The sequence below is a fragment of the Eulemur rufifrons genome, chromosome 27, assembly GCF_041146395.1.
Source record: "Eulemur rufifrons isolate Redbay chromosome 27, OSU_ERuf_1, whole genome shotgun sequence".
In the NCBI taxonomy this organism is placed as follows: domain Eukaryota; kingdom Metazoa; phylum Chordata; class Mammalia; order Primates; family Lemuridae; genus Eulemur; species Eulemur rufifrons.
In genome coordinates, this window is record NC_091009.1 from 34,716,412 (window position 1) to 34,732,350 (window position 15,939).

Sequence of the window (15,939 nt, forward strand, 5' to 3'; positions counted from 1 at the left end):
TTAACTAGACATCTAGATCCCAAATTTAACATGTCACAACTGGACAACTCGTCGCCTCCTTCTTCTCTCCCACCCCCTCCAATAATTGTTTCCATTCCAGTCTTCCTCATCTTTTAAATGTCCACTCCCTCTTTCAGTTTCTCTGGCCCCAAACCACATAGACGTCTTGACTCCTTTCCTTCTGATACTCCCCCATCTAATTCAAATAATTATCACGAAAGTACCTTCTTTATATACTTTAAATGCTGCCTTAACTATAAATGGAACCACAATTTGCTGCCACCCCTGTAAGCAACCATAATCTCTTGCTTGTGTTATTTTCATAGTCACTAGTCTCCCGGCTGCTTCTGCACTTTTCTATTCACAACCCAGCAACCAGGGTGATCCTTTTAACATGAAAGTCTGATTATTTCACTCCTGTGTTCAAACCGTTCCGTGGCTTTCTATATCCTTGGGAGTAAAAGCCAGAATATTTACTGTGCCTATAAGAGCCTCCGTTGATCTGTACCTCCTGCCTCTCTGGTTTTGTGTCCTACACAATCAGGTTTCTCCTTGGCTTCCTCTACTCTGGCCCCCAGGCATCCTCCAGGTTTCTTGAACCTGCCAAGCACAGTCTTGCTTTCGTGCCCTCAGGGATAGAGCATTGTTTTATTCACTGCAGAGTCCCCAGGACTGAGGCTGGCTCCTGATGGGCACTCACAGTTCCTGAATGAATGGCTGCTTGTCTTGTTACTCCTGATTCTGGTTACAGCCTATGTGCATGTTTCTATAACAAAAGTATTTGAACTTCACCTAAAACCGTATAGTCCTGTAAGAATTAAGTAGAAACAAATTTAGATACAAGAATATAAAGTAAGTTTCAAGTCAATTTTTGGGTATGGGAAGTGAAAATACACAGTGAAATGGTAAGGGACAGAGGAGGTAGGAAAGGAATGAAGAGAGCTAAGGCAAATGAAATAAAGAAGAGGAAAACCTGGTTTGGAAATAGGGTGACAACATGTAAAAAATTTATTTTGGGCTTGCTCCATATTTCTTTTCAGTTACATTTCTTGAGTTCTGAGTGTTGGTGATTTTCATGAACTAGACACTTCAAGTTGGACTATATTATACCCTTCTTTTTATCAGGGATGTAGGCTCAGGTGAGATCAGGAGCCAAAACTTCATTGTTCTCCTGTGTTTTGCTCAACTCTTTTTGTTAGAGAAGAGGAGAAATTACTGAGAAAGCCTAATGGTATTCTTAGCAGTTTTTACTTTTTTTGTAGAAACCTCCAATAGAAGTCTCATATTTTGGGGAGGGATTTTCAGTGTACAAAAATGTATTGGTATGCCTGTCCTCTTGGTACTGTGCCGCCTATTTAGTCCCCCCTTAAAAAAGGAGAGGAATATAGGTACATTTATTGTTTTGCACAGTAAACTAGCAGCTAGCTAAGATAATCACAAGTTTATTGAGTAGTATTAAATGCATATGCTTATTTGTGCTCTTAAATGAAAAAAAAAAAGAAAAATGCTTGTACAGACTTAAATGCATAGTCTAAAAATGGAGTTTAACTGATATTTAGTTGGGAAATGAGAGCACAAGGGGAATTAATAACATGCAGATTCTTAGTATTTCATTCTGCTGAGACAAGATTTTTTTTCTTTTAACCTTTTTCCCCTGAGCTGTAGGTCTCCTTTCCTGTTGGTTGATTAAAAAGAAAAATCTTTTAGATAAATTGTTGAAATGAGTAGCTTAGTAGTTCCTGAATGAATAAATAATTTTATGTGCAAGTATAAATTCTCCTCAAACCAGTCTACACAGTTTCCTTTTTTTTTGTAATATGCAAAAATTTGTCTTTATTGACTTGTGGGACTTTTATGTGGCCATAATGTAGACTTGGTTTTCATGGCTACAGGGAGTGTGGGTGTGTATGTGTGTGTATATTTCTTTACAGTTTTTGTGACATGAACATGTAATTTAGACTGATATGCTGATATTTTACTTTAACTCCTAAGCACTAATTTGAACAAAAATCGGATTTGGTATTCTTCTTTCATGTTAAAATAAACATGACCCTTATAATTCTTAAAAAGTCTACTTACATACCAAATAAAATGATTTTGGATGACACACAAGAAGTGTTTGCCTATGGTTTGAAATGGTCCTAGCCTGAACAACATAGTGAATCTATTTTATAGACTAATTAGGTCATCTTCATTAGAATTCCACATTGACGTATTTCAATTCATATGTTAGCATTTCACGTATGAAGTAACCATCTTGGGTTAATAAGATCCTTATTTCTGAGCTGGTGTGTAGTCCTACCACTAAGTTTATTTCAGCTATAGTCACGGTTTTCTGTTTTTTCTTTTTTTTTAAAGAGACCTGGTTTTGCTCTGTTGCCCAGGCTGGAGTGTAGTGGTGTGATCATAACTCCTGGGATTGCTGTAGCTAGCTGCTAGTTTACCGTGCAAAATAATAAATGTACTTATACTCCTCTCCTTTTTTAAGGGGGGACTAAATAGGCGGCACAGTACCAAGAGGACAGGCATTCCAATACATTTTTGTACACTGAAAATCCCTCCCTAAAACTATGAGACTTCTATTGGAGGTTTTTACATTGGCGATCTCCTGCCATTGCTTCTTGAGTAGCTGGGACTACAGCCATGTACCACCGTGCCCAGCTGAGCAGAATTTTTTTTTTAGAGATGGGGTCTTGCTGTGTTGCCCAGGCTGGTCTTGAATTCCTGGGCTCAGGAGATCTTCTTGCCTCTGACGACCTCTCAGACAATCTCGCCTTTGCTCATTAGACTCTATCCAAGTTAGTCTGTTCAATTTTTCAAACATGCCATGCTTGGTCTTGCCTTAGGACTTTTACACTAGTCGTTTCCTTTGTCCGAATGGTCTTTCCCAGATCTTGAGCCTGGCCCCTTAACTTTAAGGTCTCAGCTTAAATAGCACCTAACTCACCACGCAGTTTAAAATCGCTTCCCCATTACTGTTTTAATTTCTTGATGGCATTTCTCAGTCCTTGAAATTATATATTTTTATATATATTTCTTAGGAGAGCAGGGACCTCCTTTGTCTTGTTCCCTGCTGTCCACAATGCCCAGAATGCTACCTGGCACTAAAGAGGTGTGCAGTAAAGTGTTGAATGGATGAAACCAGGTACCGGTCTCATCTGTTCTTTGTTATGAATGATTTCAGTGTACTGGTATTTTAAACTGTCAACAGCATATTTCTTCTAACCTAGGGAAGACAGAAACTGGATCAATCAGACAAAAGCCTGGTTTTAGAACAGGGTGGGACAGTTTGGGGTCTGCTCTGATCCTCAGCGTGTTCTGTGGAGCCATGGTGTGCTGGAGTTGGGGAGGTGCCTGCGCCTCTCGCTCCAACTCCGCTCTTGGTGCCATCGTCTGGCAGCTTGAAACTGGCCGTGGTGGGACAGTTCCAACATGGGAATGGGCAAAAGCTACAAATCAGGGCTCTTCTTTTCAAAAGAGGTGGTGGTTCAATATTTATCAGGAGACCACTGGGTGGGCCCATGTGAAATTGCTGGTGTTTGCTTGAATATTGGCAATTTCTTATGTTTTAACCTAGTAGAGTTACCTGTTTTGGTTTAAAGGTAATTTCTTTGTAGGAGTTACTGAAATTACCTCAGTCCTTTACTTTCTTTCTTTTTCAAAATTATGTTCTCTTCACATCTGATGATTACTTTGAGATTCATTTAATGCATATAATTAGCTATGTATATGTTTGTATGTTAATTATTTAACTGCATATCTAATAGTTTAGCTTATTCCAAAGCAGGCACAAAAGATCTTCAGATTCCTCTGAGAGTGTTCTTGATTTCGCTACTGAGCAGTAAATAAGCCTTTTGAAAAGTGTTCCTTTTCTCGTCAAGAAAGCAGATCTGATTCAGTTAGTGATACAGCATTATCTACCCTTTTTTTCCCCTTATGATTTACATAAATATGTCTGAGTTCAGTTCTTTGGGGTTTTTTTTTTCTGGCTTTTTTCTTCTTTTGCCCATTATTACTCTTGAAGTGCTTGCTTACATTTTCTGATCATTTACTTCTGCTACTCCATGATTTCTTCTACAAATAAATGTCACTAAATCAATGAAATGATTCTGTCTTGTTTCTCGAGTTTTTTCCTATTATCTTTCCTATGGTTACCTGGACATTCCAGTCCATTTCCTACCCTCCCCCCAGCTCTCCAGTAAAGAGACATGAAATTAAAGACATCATTTTCTTATCTGAGGAAGTTTATTGTTTAAAAATTGAACTTTGTTGGCTCAGGGGAATTTATTGGTATTTCTTGAGCAACATTTGCTTTATGTTAATTCTGAATAAGTGGATTTGAACTGGTGGTATTGAATTATTATAAAATATGACACCTACATTTCCTATCCTCTAACTCAAATTGTTCTCTCTCTTATATACATATGAAAAAAAAGTATTTAATATAGAGCATCAGAAAGTACATATAAGGTAAAGAAGAAACCTTTACTCCTACCACCGCAAGATAACCAACCACTGGTAATATTTTGATGAATGTCCTTCCAGATAAATCAGTGAATATATGCTTTTTCACAAAAGTAAGATCTTATTATACATACTATTCTATAACATTTTACCTTAGCAAATATTATGATCATATAAGCATTGCTTTTTATTGCTTCAGTTTGAAAGGGTCTTATTGGAAAGTGAAAATTTTGTTTGACAAGGGCAAAGCTGTCAGTAAAGTTATGATTAAAAACGATGGTGTTTATGGAGAGCAGAATGTGGCAGAGTCAACTGGAGACAAGAATTACTTAACCAGTAATTTTTTTCTCAAGAACTCTCTCACCATTGTACAATAGCCTGATTGTTTTATACTAGCTAACAAAAACCATTCCTTACTCTATGTAAAGTACAATTATTTTAAATAGCCCTATGGTGAAATATGGGCCTGTAAATACGTTCATATTTTTTAGACTGCCCAAGTCCTACTGATGTCTTAATATTAAAATACTTCTAGAAGAAAAATGTGTTTTTTTGACAGCCTTCATCTATGTGTAGTATGGCAGTTTTATTAGATATTGCTACCCTTGTTATGTGTCAGAGTGAGGAAGTTCTTAGAAAAAGGAAATTAGCATGTAAGAATTCTTATGTTAATGTTTGATTTGACTTTTGTTTTATGACTGTGAAAATTCTTGTGGAAGAATTGCTGAGATGTATTGGTGTATTGCATCCTTGGAAATTACCAGTCCCAATCTTGTCAAGTAATTGTTTGGGTCTTAAGGTAGCAATTTTTTTTTGAGACAGGCCTTACTCAGTCGCTGGGGCCAGAGTGCCCGTGGAGTCGTCATATCTCACTGCAACCTCCTACTCCTCGGCTCAAGCGATCCTCCTGCCTCAGCCTCCCGAGTAGCTGGGAGGACAGGCATGCGCCGCCATGCCCGGCTAATTTTTTCTGTTTGTGGTAGAGGTGGGGTCTCACCCTTGCTCAAGCTGGTCTTGAACTCCTGAGCTGAAGGGATCCTCCTCCTTCGGCCTCCCAGAGTACTAGGATTGCAGGCGCCAGCCACTGTGCTGGGCCTTAAAGTAGCAATTTTTAAAGCCAATCAAAGATCCTTTAAGGGTTTTATAATTTAAATGTTTTTTCCTTTGCCACAGGAAAGGTACCTGTTACCTAGGGTAGAGTAGGCTGTTGATGTTTTGCCTTGTTTTTAGCTGTGTCCTTTTCTGTGCTGTATTACTGCTTGCTCGCAAGCTCTTGTAGTCTTTTTCTGTTCAGTGGCCATTTCTCTTACCCCACAATGCCACATCCTGGACGGTGCGTGTGTTGCGGAAAGCGCTTCTCACAGGGTAAAGAAGAATAAAAAGCAGTGTAGTCACTGTGGACTTTTTTACTGAGAAATGATGTATTTCTTGTTTAGAGACTGGCAGTGTAGTCACTAAAAAAGGTTTTTCATCCACATTCTATGTTTGTGAATGGATATGCAGGTGTCTCTGTTTGTTGGAAGGTAAAGTGAATCTTGAGATAAATTCGAGAAAAGTGTTTAGAATTATTCCATACATTTTGCTGTATTAAAAAAAATGTTATTTTTTAAAAAGTTTCATTCCACAGTGAGTTTTTAGCCTCCTCTTTTTACATTTATTTTGTTTTTGTAAACTGTTCTAAATTAGCTTAGTAACTAGTCACACAGTAAGTGGCAGAACTCACGTTTGAAGTCCTTTCTGATTTTTCAGAGTCAGTAAGCTTGGGAAGCACTGTAAAGTGGCGGAAAGAATATGGACTTTGGAGGTAGACACACCTCAGTTTGATCCCTAACTCTGGCACATATTTGCTGCATGGCAAGTTCTTACCCTGGGTGATTTTTATTTTCCTTTTCATTTAAGTGAGGGTAATAGGCTTATTAAGATTAAATGAAGTAATACACGTAAAACACTTGGCTTGTACAAGATGCTAATAAATGTTTCATTTCCTTTCTGCTACACCTTGTGGTTTTAAAATATCTTGGGAGCCACTTGGACATTTCACTTGAAAGTGAATTGCAGTCAGGAAGCTGGAAATAGACGTAACCCAGGTGGACTCGTACTGTAGTGACCTTCTTAATTTCCCTGTCTGAGAAGCAGAGTGGTTCTTATAACTTTCAAAATATTTGACTTCAAGGCAGGTTTTATTGTTAAAAGCTGAAACGGAACCCATTGGGATGAGTTAATTATTGCTGACCAAAATGACAAGAAAGTAACTATTTCTACATTTCCTGAGAAATTGAAGCATTTGTGCTGTATGCATAAGGATGGTAAATTTTAAAGGCTAAGAACTGACCCTTTGGAAAGAAATATATGATGAAAATAGGAGGGGAAAGTGTTCAACCAATAATAAAAATTTTTTCTCAGATTTAAGAGATGCTGATTCAGACATGCGCACAGTGACACAGGTGCTAAATGCAGTGCTGGAGGGAGTACAATCTGTGGAACCTGTTTCAGAAGCACTTTGGCACATGTCACAGAGCGGAACTCAGTACTTCCGAGAGTACATCCTAAGGAAATAACCCATTTTTCTCTTTTGCGGGAGTGAGGGGAGAAATTTTTTTTTTTTATTGTAACAGCCTTATGGAGATTATTCATATAACATAAACACCTTTTTCAAGTACATACGTCAGTGTTATACAGCCCTTGCCACTGTCTAATTTTACAATATTTTCATCACGCCCCCCCCCAAAAAAAGAAATTAGCAGTCATTCCCCGTTCTTCCCTCTCCTCAGCCCCTGGCAACCACTGACATATTTTGTCTTTTTAGATTTGCCTCTTTGGACATGTAATGTAAATGGAATTATATGCTGTGTGGCCAACTGGCTTTTTTTCATTTAGCATAATGTTTCAAGTTTGATCTGGACAGTGTATATCAGTACATCATTCTCTTTTATGGCTAAATATTATTCCATTGTAGTATATACAACATTTGACTTATCTATTCACTAATGAATAGATAGTGAGTGAGTGAACCCAAACAACTGTGATGAACAACGCTGCTATGAAAATTCACATACAGGTTTTTTTGTGTGGATATGTTTTAATTTATGTTGGATATATACCTAGGAGTGGAATTGCTGGATCATATGGTAATTCTACGTTTAATATTTTGAGGAGCTACTAGGCTGTTTTCCAGAGTAGCTGTACAATTTTACATTTCTGTAAGCACAGTAGGTAATATGTGGCCTTTTGTAACTGTTTCTTTTACTTAGTATGTTCAAGGTTTATCCATGTTGTATGTATCAGTACTTTCTTTTTATGGCTTTATCATAAACCTTGAATTCACATAGTATAAGGTTTCAAATGGTATTCTTTTTCAAAGTTATTTTCACTATTCTATCTTTTTTGCATTTCTGTGTGATTTTAGAATCAACGTGTCAATTTCTACAAAAAAGTCTGCTGGAATTTTAACTAGAATTGCGCTGACTCTATTGCCTAAATTGGGGAGAATTGACATGTTAACACCATTGACTGCACTGATCTATGAACATAGTATCTCTCTCTATTTGTCTTTGCACATGATTTGATAATTGATTAATAATTCATATTTTTCATATTATAAATGAACTTTTTTTACAGTGTCAGTTTCTGATTGTTCTTTGAACAATTGTTTTATACAAATAGAGTTCGTTTTTGAGTATTGATCATGTATCCTGCAACGTTCCTAAAATCACTTTAGTTCTGCTAACAGTAGTCTTTTGGTTTTCCCAATTTCATTATAAGATTTAGCATAGCCTCTGAGTTCCTTGTCAGCTTAGAGTTGAAGAATTGCATAAGCTTATGAATTGTGATATCAGTACCTTGCAAGGAGTGATGTGCAGCATCCCCAATATTTGTCTTCATTTTCCTTTTAATGAAATATTAGTATTCCTCATAATATGGAACCTTGACATTTCAAGCTACTATTATTTAAGTAGTTGAATTTATAGGCAATTTCAGCAAAGTATTTGATTCTGAGGGAGGAATTGCTGTTTGTTTTCATGGCTGGAATTCTAACCATCTGTTCAAATTATGTATTTTGGAGGGCGAATCAATTACCTTGCTGATGATTTTGGGGGACAAGGAGAGTATATGGTAAGGACTTTCATGTTTGTGGCTTGAGCAGAACTGTGTGGATCATGGTATGATTTATTGAGATGAGGAAGAATGAGGAAGCAGTGGATTTAAGATTATCAATTCAGCTTGGACAGGTTAGATTTTAGGCCTGTTTGCCTACTGTGTTAAATGCTTGTAGGTTTATTTGGGTGCTTGTAAATGAAGAAATATATTTTAGGTTAAAAACAGGCCTGATATCCCATAGCTAGTCATTTACAGAATTAGAACTCAGGTCTTGGGTGCTCTGACTAAGCCCATGTTGTTATTCCCTTATGCTATATTATATCCTCAAGGCAGGAAAACATGCCTGGCTTTGGCAATAATAAAATGTTCCCTGGGAGCTACTAGAAATACGTAGCAGAGTTTGGAAGCTCAGCTGCCTGTGGAGTCCAGGCAGGTAACCGTGAGCCAGGTTGTAACATGAAAGAGTGGCATTGTCTTTGGAGAATGGCGAAGTCCATGCCCCACCTAGAGGGTTCACTGTTAATCGGCTCCAGCAGATTATTACCATGTGGGAACGTGGGTGCAGTATTGCCAGATTTTCTGATTTTTCAAGAGAGCTAGAAGTGTTGATTTTTCACGTGAAGTCTTCTGATTTATAAATGTAGGTAGCTATCCTTTAACACACTGTGGAGACCAACCTTGCGTGGGTCCAACAAAAATATCTGTCTGCTGAATTCTGCTTACTGGCAATGTTTGGTAGGCTTGTACCGGTATACTGTGGAAGCAACAGCAGATTTATACGATGGGAAAAGGGTGGTAACCACATATAATAAGCACATTACAAGTGTTGAAATGTAGGTGGCTTAGTTTAAACATGGTGCTTAGTCTGATGTTTGAGTTCAATTTTCATACGGATCTGTTAATTATAGATGGGGGAGGGGGAATTGCTCCCTGCAGCTTTTTGCCTCCTAATTGCATGCTTTCATTTGCAGATAGGGCCAGTTTGGAGTGTGTGGATTTTTGAGTGAAACCTCTTCCCCAGATGAGAAGAAACCTTCAAGGAAGAACTACTGGCAGTGAGTCTGCAGAGTCATCTGGATGCATAATGTGGAATGTTCTAAGCCCAGATGTAGCTGAATGGGTGGCTCCATTGATGAGGAGTGGTAAGTATGATTGTCCCCACTGATAATTAAATAACCTCAATCCTTTCCATGAAAATAGGATGACTTCTGCATTCTTAGCATTTACTGAACAGTAAGTTAATTTTTGTATCACTGGGAAAGACAACAGTGCAGTTTAAGAGACTTGTTTATCCCTGACAGTGTATTTAATGTATGATTTCAGAATTTGGCTTTCTTCTTCCAGTTAAGCACATCTCTTCCTTTGCTTATGTATTTTTCTTTTTTATTTCTTCTTCATTCCAAGGCCGGAAATATTCTTGAAATATTCAGCCAACACTGAAGCGATGGTCATGATGGTTACCGGTATCCATGGTAATCTTAGTTGTAGTGGATCTCATTCCCTCTGGAAGTGATTCTTCTAGTAATGGATACGAGAGACAGTCTTGGCTGATGGGAGATAAAAGGGAAATCTGCAAGAGGCTTCTGGGGAAGGTTTTCTTGCATTTGAGAAAAGGAAGAAAAAAGATGGTCCCTCTTCTCTCCGGGGCTGGTTTTATCTGGATGTGACATCTGGGACTGCTGTAGCTATTTTTCTAGTAGCTCGAAGGCGATGCCTCCATGACGGAGGGCAGCACCAACAGGATCGCAGAAAAGTAGAACTGGAGCCCCGTTTACTGTGCCTAGAGCCACCCTACCTGAATTGCTTTATTGTTTAAGTAGTTTTGCCTTGAGATTTTCTGTTATTTGCTATAGAAATCATCCACATTCATTTGATTTCTTCCTTTTCTGATTACCCAAAGCCCTATCTTTTAGTGTCTCAGGCATTTCTACTTGATTATGTTTTATGCTGTTCAGGAATGTTTGAAGTCAAAGGCTATGTTTATATCCCTATCGTGTCTGACATTAATGCGCTCTTCTTAGTGAATTCCTAAGTACATATTTGTTGAACTGAATTGTTTGAATGGTGGAGTATTTGAAAAACCAGTCCACGGAATTGAATAGAGATTTTCTTCTAATTCACATCCTTTTCTTTAACCACACTACTTCCCTCTAGGATTATTAGTGAAGTTTGACTTTTTATTTAAGATGACTAGTGTGTAATATATGTTCAGGTGGTTAGTTCTACTCTAAAACATATTTCTTGGATTTTGCCTTTTGTTTTTGTGCAACTTTACCATCAGAAACAGAATACTCCTACATGTTTGAGTATTGGCTTTCAGTCTAATAAATGCAATTCTGTTTTCTTCTCCATTATAAAATCTGAGAATAAAGTTTGTATTTTCTGTGCTAATTGTAAGAATGAGGGACATGAACAGTAGGAAACATAGTTCAGGAATGATTTGTATTTGGCTTTGGAGTGCACATTCACAGTAAGCTTCCCTAAAGTGGTGCATCCCCCACTGTGTTCCTAGGACCTGTGTTTTGGGTGGGTCAAGAGAAGAGGTGTGGTGGTGAGTATGGTAAGAGGGCTCTTGAGCCATAGGATGGATTATCTAGTTGCTTATATTTTAAGGCTGTATGAAACAAACCACTTCTTTTTTTTTTCCTTTGTTTTTTACCAAAGTCAAGATATTCCTATAGTCTTCTATCTTTTAAGTTGTTATAATAATCTCAAAAAAGTATGGGGTAAGGGCTTCTTTTTCTTCTTGAAAATCTATGGTGTTGCTTTCAGTGATGTTAACAAGAACAATCATGAACTTGTGGTTTTGATTTTACCAGGTAATCTAGTAGTACATTTTGAATCCTTCAAAAAGTGATTTACATTAAGGGAAAATTTTAATTTTTTTTCTTGATAGGTTGTGATGAAAATCTGGGAGAGTAACTTTTTAAGAAGATAGGGAAAGTTATATGATGTGCTTTACCCATCAGTTTAAATGCAGTAATATCATTGTTTAGTAATATAAGAAATTTAAATCACTAAGGTCAACTTTAATGTGCTTTGTTTCATATAAGTTTTGATGGGTTTGTAGGAATGGCTCATGTGTCTTACCTAAGCCAATCATGGCAGGCATATGACTTAAGCCTGATCAGTCAGAATGAATCTTAAGACATTTGCTAGGAATGCTGGGATGAAGGCACTTTTTTTTTTTTTTTTTCCTGAATTTCAACCTGAAAACGTAGTCATTGAACTCCTGGCAGTTATCTTCTGACCATCAAAGGAAAGCTAGTTGAATAAGAAGTCAACACTGAAGGAACAGAGTGGAGAAAAACCATGCCCTGGTCACCTCAGTTGAGCTGCTAGCTCAAGCCTTCTGTGAAGGTGCTATGCCTTTACACTTTCAGTTATAGGAATCAGTAAACACCTTGTTTAATCCAATTTGCTTTGGATTTTTCTCTTACATGTATGTGAAAATGTCCTGATACATCCTTCTCATCACTCATTCCATACCTTTATAATAAGAGCTCAAGCAACTCACTAAATCTTGAATTGTGAATTAGGCAAGTAAGTCTCTAATACAGTTATGCCGGGTAGCAGATAATGCAATCTACTCACTGATTTTTTTTTTTTCTTCAGTACCAAATACAAGGACTAAGGTGGTAAACAAATATGTAGTCCACGCCATTGCAAATGGAGTTTGTTGTTAACTCAACGAGACTGACGTTATGTGAACAGTCTTACTATGAATGTATTCTTATCAACGGAAGTTAGGGTTCTAGAAAAAAGGAGCATGTGTTCATCTACAGTGATTGGCCCTTTGGCAGGGACTCCTGCTGAACCCTTGGCACCTCTAGAACTGTAAAATAAACAATTATGGGCAACTTGGAATCTGGCTGACTTAAAAAAATAAATACAATAGGTCATTATTAATTATTTTTTCATAAGAAGAGTTTATAAAGGTGCAGGACCACAATCACTTATTCAAGATCTTGGGGCCCACATGTGTTTTTAAATTGCAGAACTTTTTATATTTTAGAAAGGTTAGTTTGGTAGACATCCCTCATTATCTGTGAGAAATTGGTTCCAGGACCACAGGTGCTCAAGTTCCTTATATAAAATGGCATTGTAATTACATATAACTCACACACATCCTCCCATATACTTTAAATCATTACTTCTAATACCCATTATGATGCCTGTATATCACTTTATTCATGTGACAAATTCAAGTTTTCCTTTTTGGAACTTTGTGGAATTTTCTTCCCTGAGATGTTTTCTATCCATGCTTGGTTGAATCCCTGGATGCAGAACCCCTGGATCGTGAGGGTGGACTGTACATACTGTGTATTTAATGTGACTTCTCTGCTGTGGTTTGGATGTGATTCGTCCCTGCCAAAAAAATCAGTGAGGCAGTGTTGGGAGGTGGGGCCTGGTGGCAGGTGTTTGGTCAGGGAGGTGGATCCCTCCTGAGGGGACTAATGCCCTCCCCAGGGAGCATGTGCTCTCCCTTGTGGGAATGGATCAGTTCCCCGAGAGTGGGTGCTGTAAAGTGAGGGTCCTCTCCTGTGTGGTCCCCTTCACACATGCCTGCTTGCCTTTCCGTTTCTCCATGTGCTAGTGCAGCTGAGGCCTTTACCGGCAGCCGAGCTGGTGCTGGTGCCATGCTTTTGGTCTTTATAGCCACCAGAATTATGGGCCAAATAAACTTCCTTGATTTATAAATTACCCAGCCTCAAGTATTCTGTTAGAACAACACGAACAGGTAAGACAATCTTTTTTTTTAAGGAATGGACAGGTGGCTTTTTTTTTTTTTTCCTAATAATACAGATAATAATATCTTAACATTAGTTGAACTACTAAATAAATGCCAGGCTCTGTGTAAAGTACTTTTCTGTATTATCTTAACTTACCTGTTTTAATAAATTGTATTCATTTATATACTTGAGAAAATTTAGAGAGGTTAAGTGACTTTATCAAGGTTTATTCAGCTAGGAGATAGGAGAATTGAGATTGTAACCTAGAGCTTTTGGCTCTGAGGTCTGTGCCCTTAACCGCTGTTGAGACTGTGGATTGTGCTGTGCTGCTCAGGGCCAGTGCAGAAGGCGTCATGTCTTGCCCACTGGGTTACTGTTCTTTTCAGCAGGGACTTTCTTGAGGACATGGTGAGAGAGGAAGGGAAGGGGGAAGAAGGGACTGTCTTGAAATGCTACTGTACAGGGAAAAAGAAAATTTTTAAAATGTACTTTTAACCCATCACATATCACAGCTACATGATGGGCTAAAAAAATTGAAACATATCTCTGATGCCACATTTTCTAAAATAAAATTCTATCAGTGTTGTCTATCAGAAACATGGGAAGGGTAATCGCAGCCCAGTGTCCACTCCCAGGTTCAGTGTGGGCACATCCGTGAGTATTTTCTGAAACTTGATTCCTGGGATTGGATTCTAGGGGTAAGGATAATGGCACGTTAGTCTTTTAAACTTTAATTATGAAGTTCTGGTCTGTAATCCTAGGACTATTCACTGAATTCATGAAATCTTTAGAATTATAATATTTTTTAAGTCTGCCCATTTGAGCAGAAAATATGTTATTTTCTTCATTTTTATTTCTTTAATTGGTATTGAGATTTAACATTTTTTTTTTTTTTTTTTTTTTTTTTTTTTTTTTTTTTTTTTTTTTGAGACAGAGTCTTGCTTTGTTGCCCGGGCTAGAGTGAGTGCCGTGGCGTCAGCCTAGCTCACAGCAACCTCAAACTCCTGGGCTTAAGCGATCCTACTGCCTCAGCCTCCCGAGTAGCTGGGACTACAGGCATGCGCCACCATGCCCGGCTAATTTTTTGTATATATATATTTTAGTTTGTCCATATAATTTCTTTCTATTTTTAGTAGAGACGGGGTCTCGCTCTTGCTCAGGCTGGTCTCGAACTCCTGACCTCGAGCGATCCACCCGCCTCGGCCTCCCAGAGTGCTAGGATTACAGGCGTGAGCCACCGCGCCCGGCCGATTTAACATTTTTGATGTTTTTTTTTTTTTTACCTGTTTTCATTTTTCCTTCAGGATTTTAAAAGATTTTAAGTGGTCTTCACAAATCTATTATTCTTTTGGAAGAGAGATGTAGAAAATTAAAAGGAATGGACTCTGGAGCCAGATTGTTTATTGCATTGGCTAGAACTTCTAGAACATTGTGATTATAAGGAGCATCTTGTCTTGTTCAATAATTAATGCTTCTGATGTTCCATTAAATGCTTACATTTTTTGAATGTTTATAATATTTTGACATAGAGCATTTTTTTCTTTTTTAAGATGCACCTATGTCCTAGGAATGATTAAGCATTATGTCTGCCTTTGAGTGTGCTTTATACATGTGAAAGAGATCAGTTTGCTGGTTAAGACTGTTTAAAATCAGAAGTATATGTTGAATATTGTCAATTCAATTTTGACATCTGTATAGGCCAGATTTTAAAGTGTGTATAAAATGATCTTAAAAAGTGTTTAATTGTCACTGTGTTGCAGTTGCTACAAACTAAAAATAAAGTTACTTTTGTTAAACTGCACTGTAGTTAATCTCTGGTAGTCTACAAATATTTTGCTTCTATGGTAGTTTCAAGAATATAGTGCTTATTTTATTTTTGTGCTTTTAAAAATATAGTTTTATACTATGTTGACTTATATTTAATTTATATATGTTTTATTAAAATATGTGGTCCTAATATGTAGGAGCTCAGTGAATATTTGTTGAATAAGTTAATTTTTGTAATTATCTGATGAGTGAGTTATCTTGATAGCTTATTTTTTCACTGGTGATAGGAAAAGAATATAGCAATTTTAGAGATGGAAAAAACTCAGAAACTATTTATGCAGTATTAACAGCTTTAGTTTCCTGGTTTCGTGGTCATATGGCTGACATCTGATCCTGATTTTGCATTCTGACTTGATAGCATCTTGCTATGCGTACCAGTCTATAGAAGCAATCTGTTGGGTTTAGGTATTGAGCCCCCACCCCCCACAGAGACAAAAGGAATAATCTGTTCACCAAATGTGAGAGAATGTACACATTGTAGAAATTGAAATTTTTTAAAACCCAGAAATACAATGGGATATTTTTTCCACACATCAGCCTTAATGGCTCTGAGTTTCTCCCTTTCTAAATGTTAATATCTATAAAGAAGGAGTTTGGGAAACTTTCAGGGAATAGAATAATTGGTATTAGCTCTTCAGTCTTGGGAATTTGATCCAATGTGAAAATCTTCATCTATAGCTAGAAAAAATGTATATAAATATATATATTTTTAAGAGACAAGGTCTTGCTCTGTCATCCAGGCTGGAGTATAGTGGTACAATCATAACGCACTGTAACTTTGAACTCCTGGGTTCAAGCTATCCTCCAACCTCAGCCT

At 37.5% G+C, this 15,939-nt stretch overlaps 1 long non-coding RNA gene across 3 annotated transcripts in view; it reads left to right on the forward strand.

The window, feature by feature from the left end:
• Positions 1-15,939, forward strand: part of LOC138375613 (uncharacterized) — a 58,566-nt gene that overhangs the window by 13,660 nt on the left and 28,967 nt on the right. For all 3 annotated transcript variants that reach the window (XR_011231540.1, XR_011231538.1, XR_011231545.1), the window contains exon 2: positions 9,534-9,704. This is a non-coding gene — a long non-coding RNA (uncharacterized lncRNA). The remainder of the gene's footprint in view (positions 1-9,533; positions 9,705-15,939) is intronic.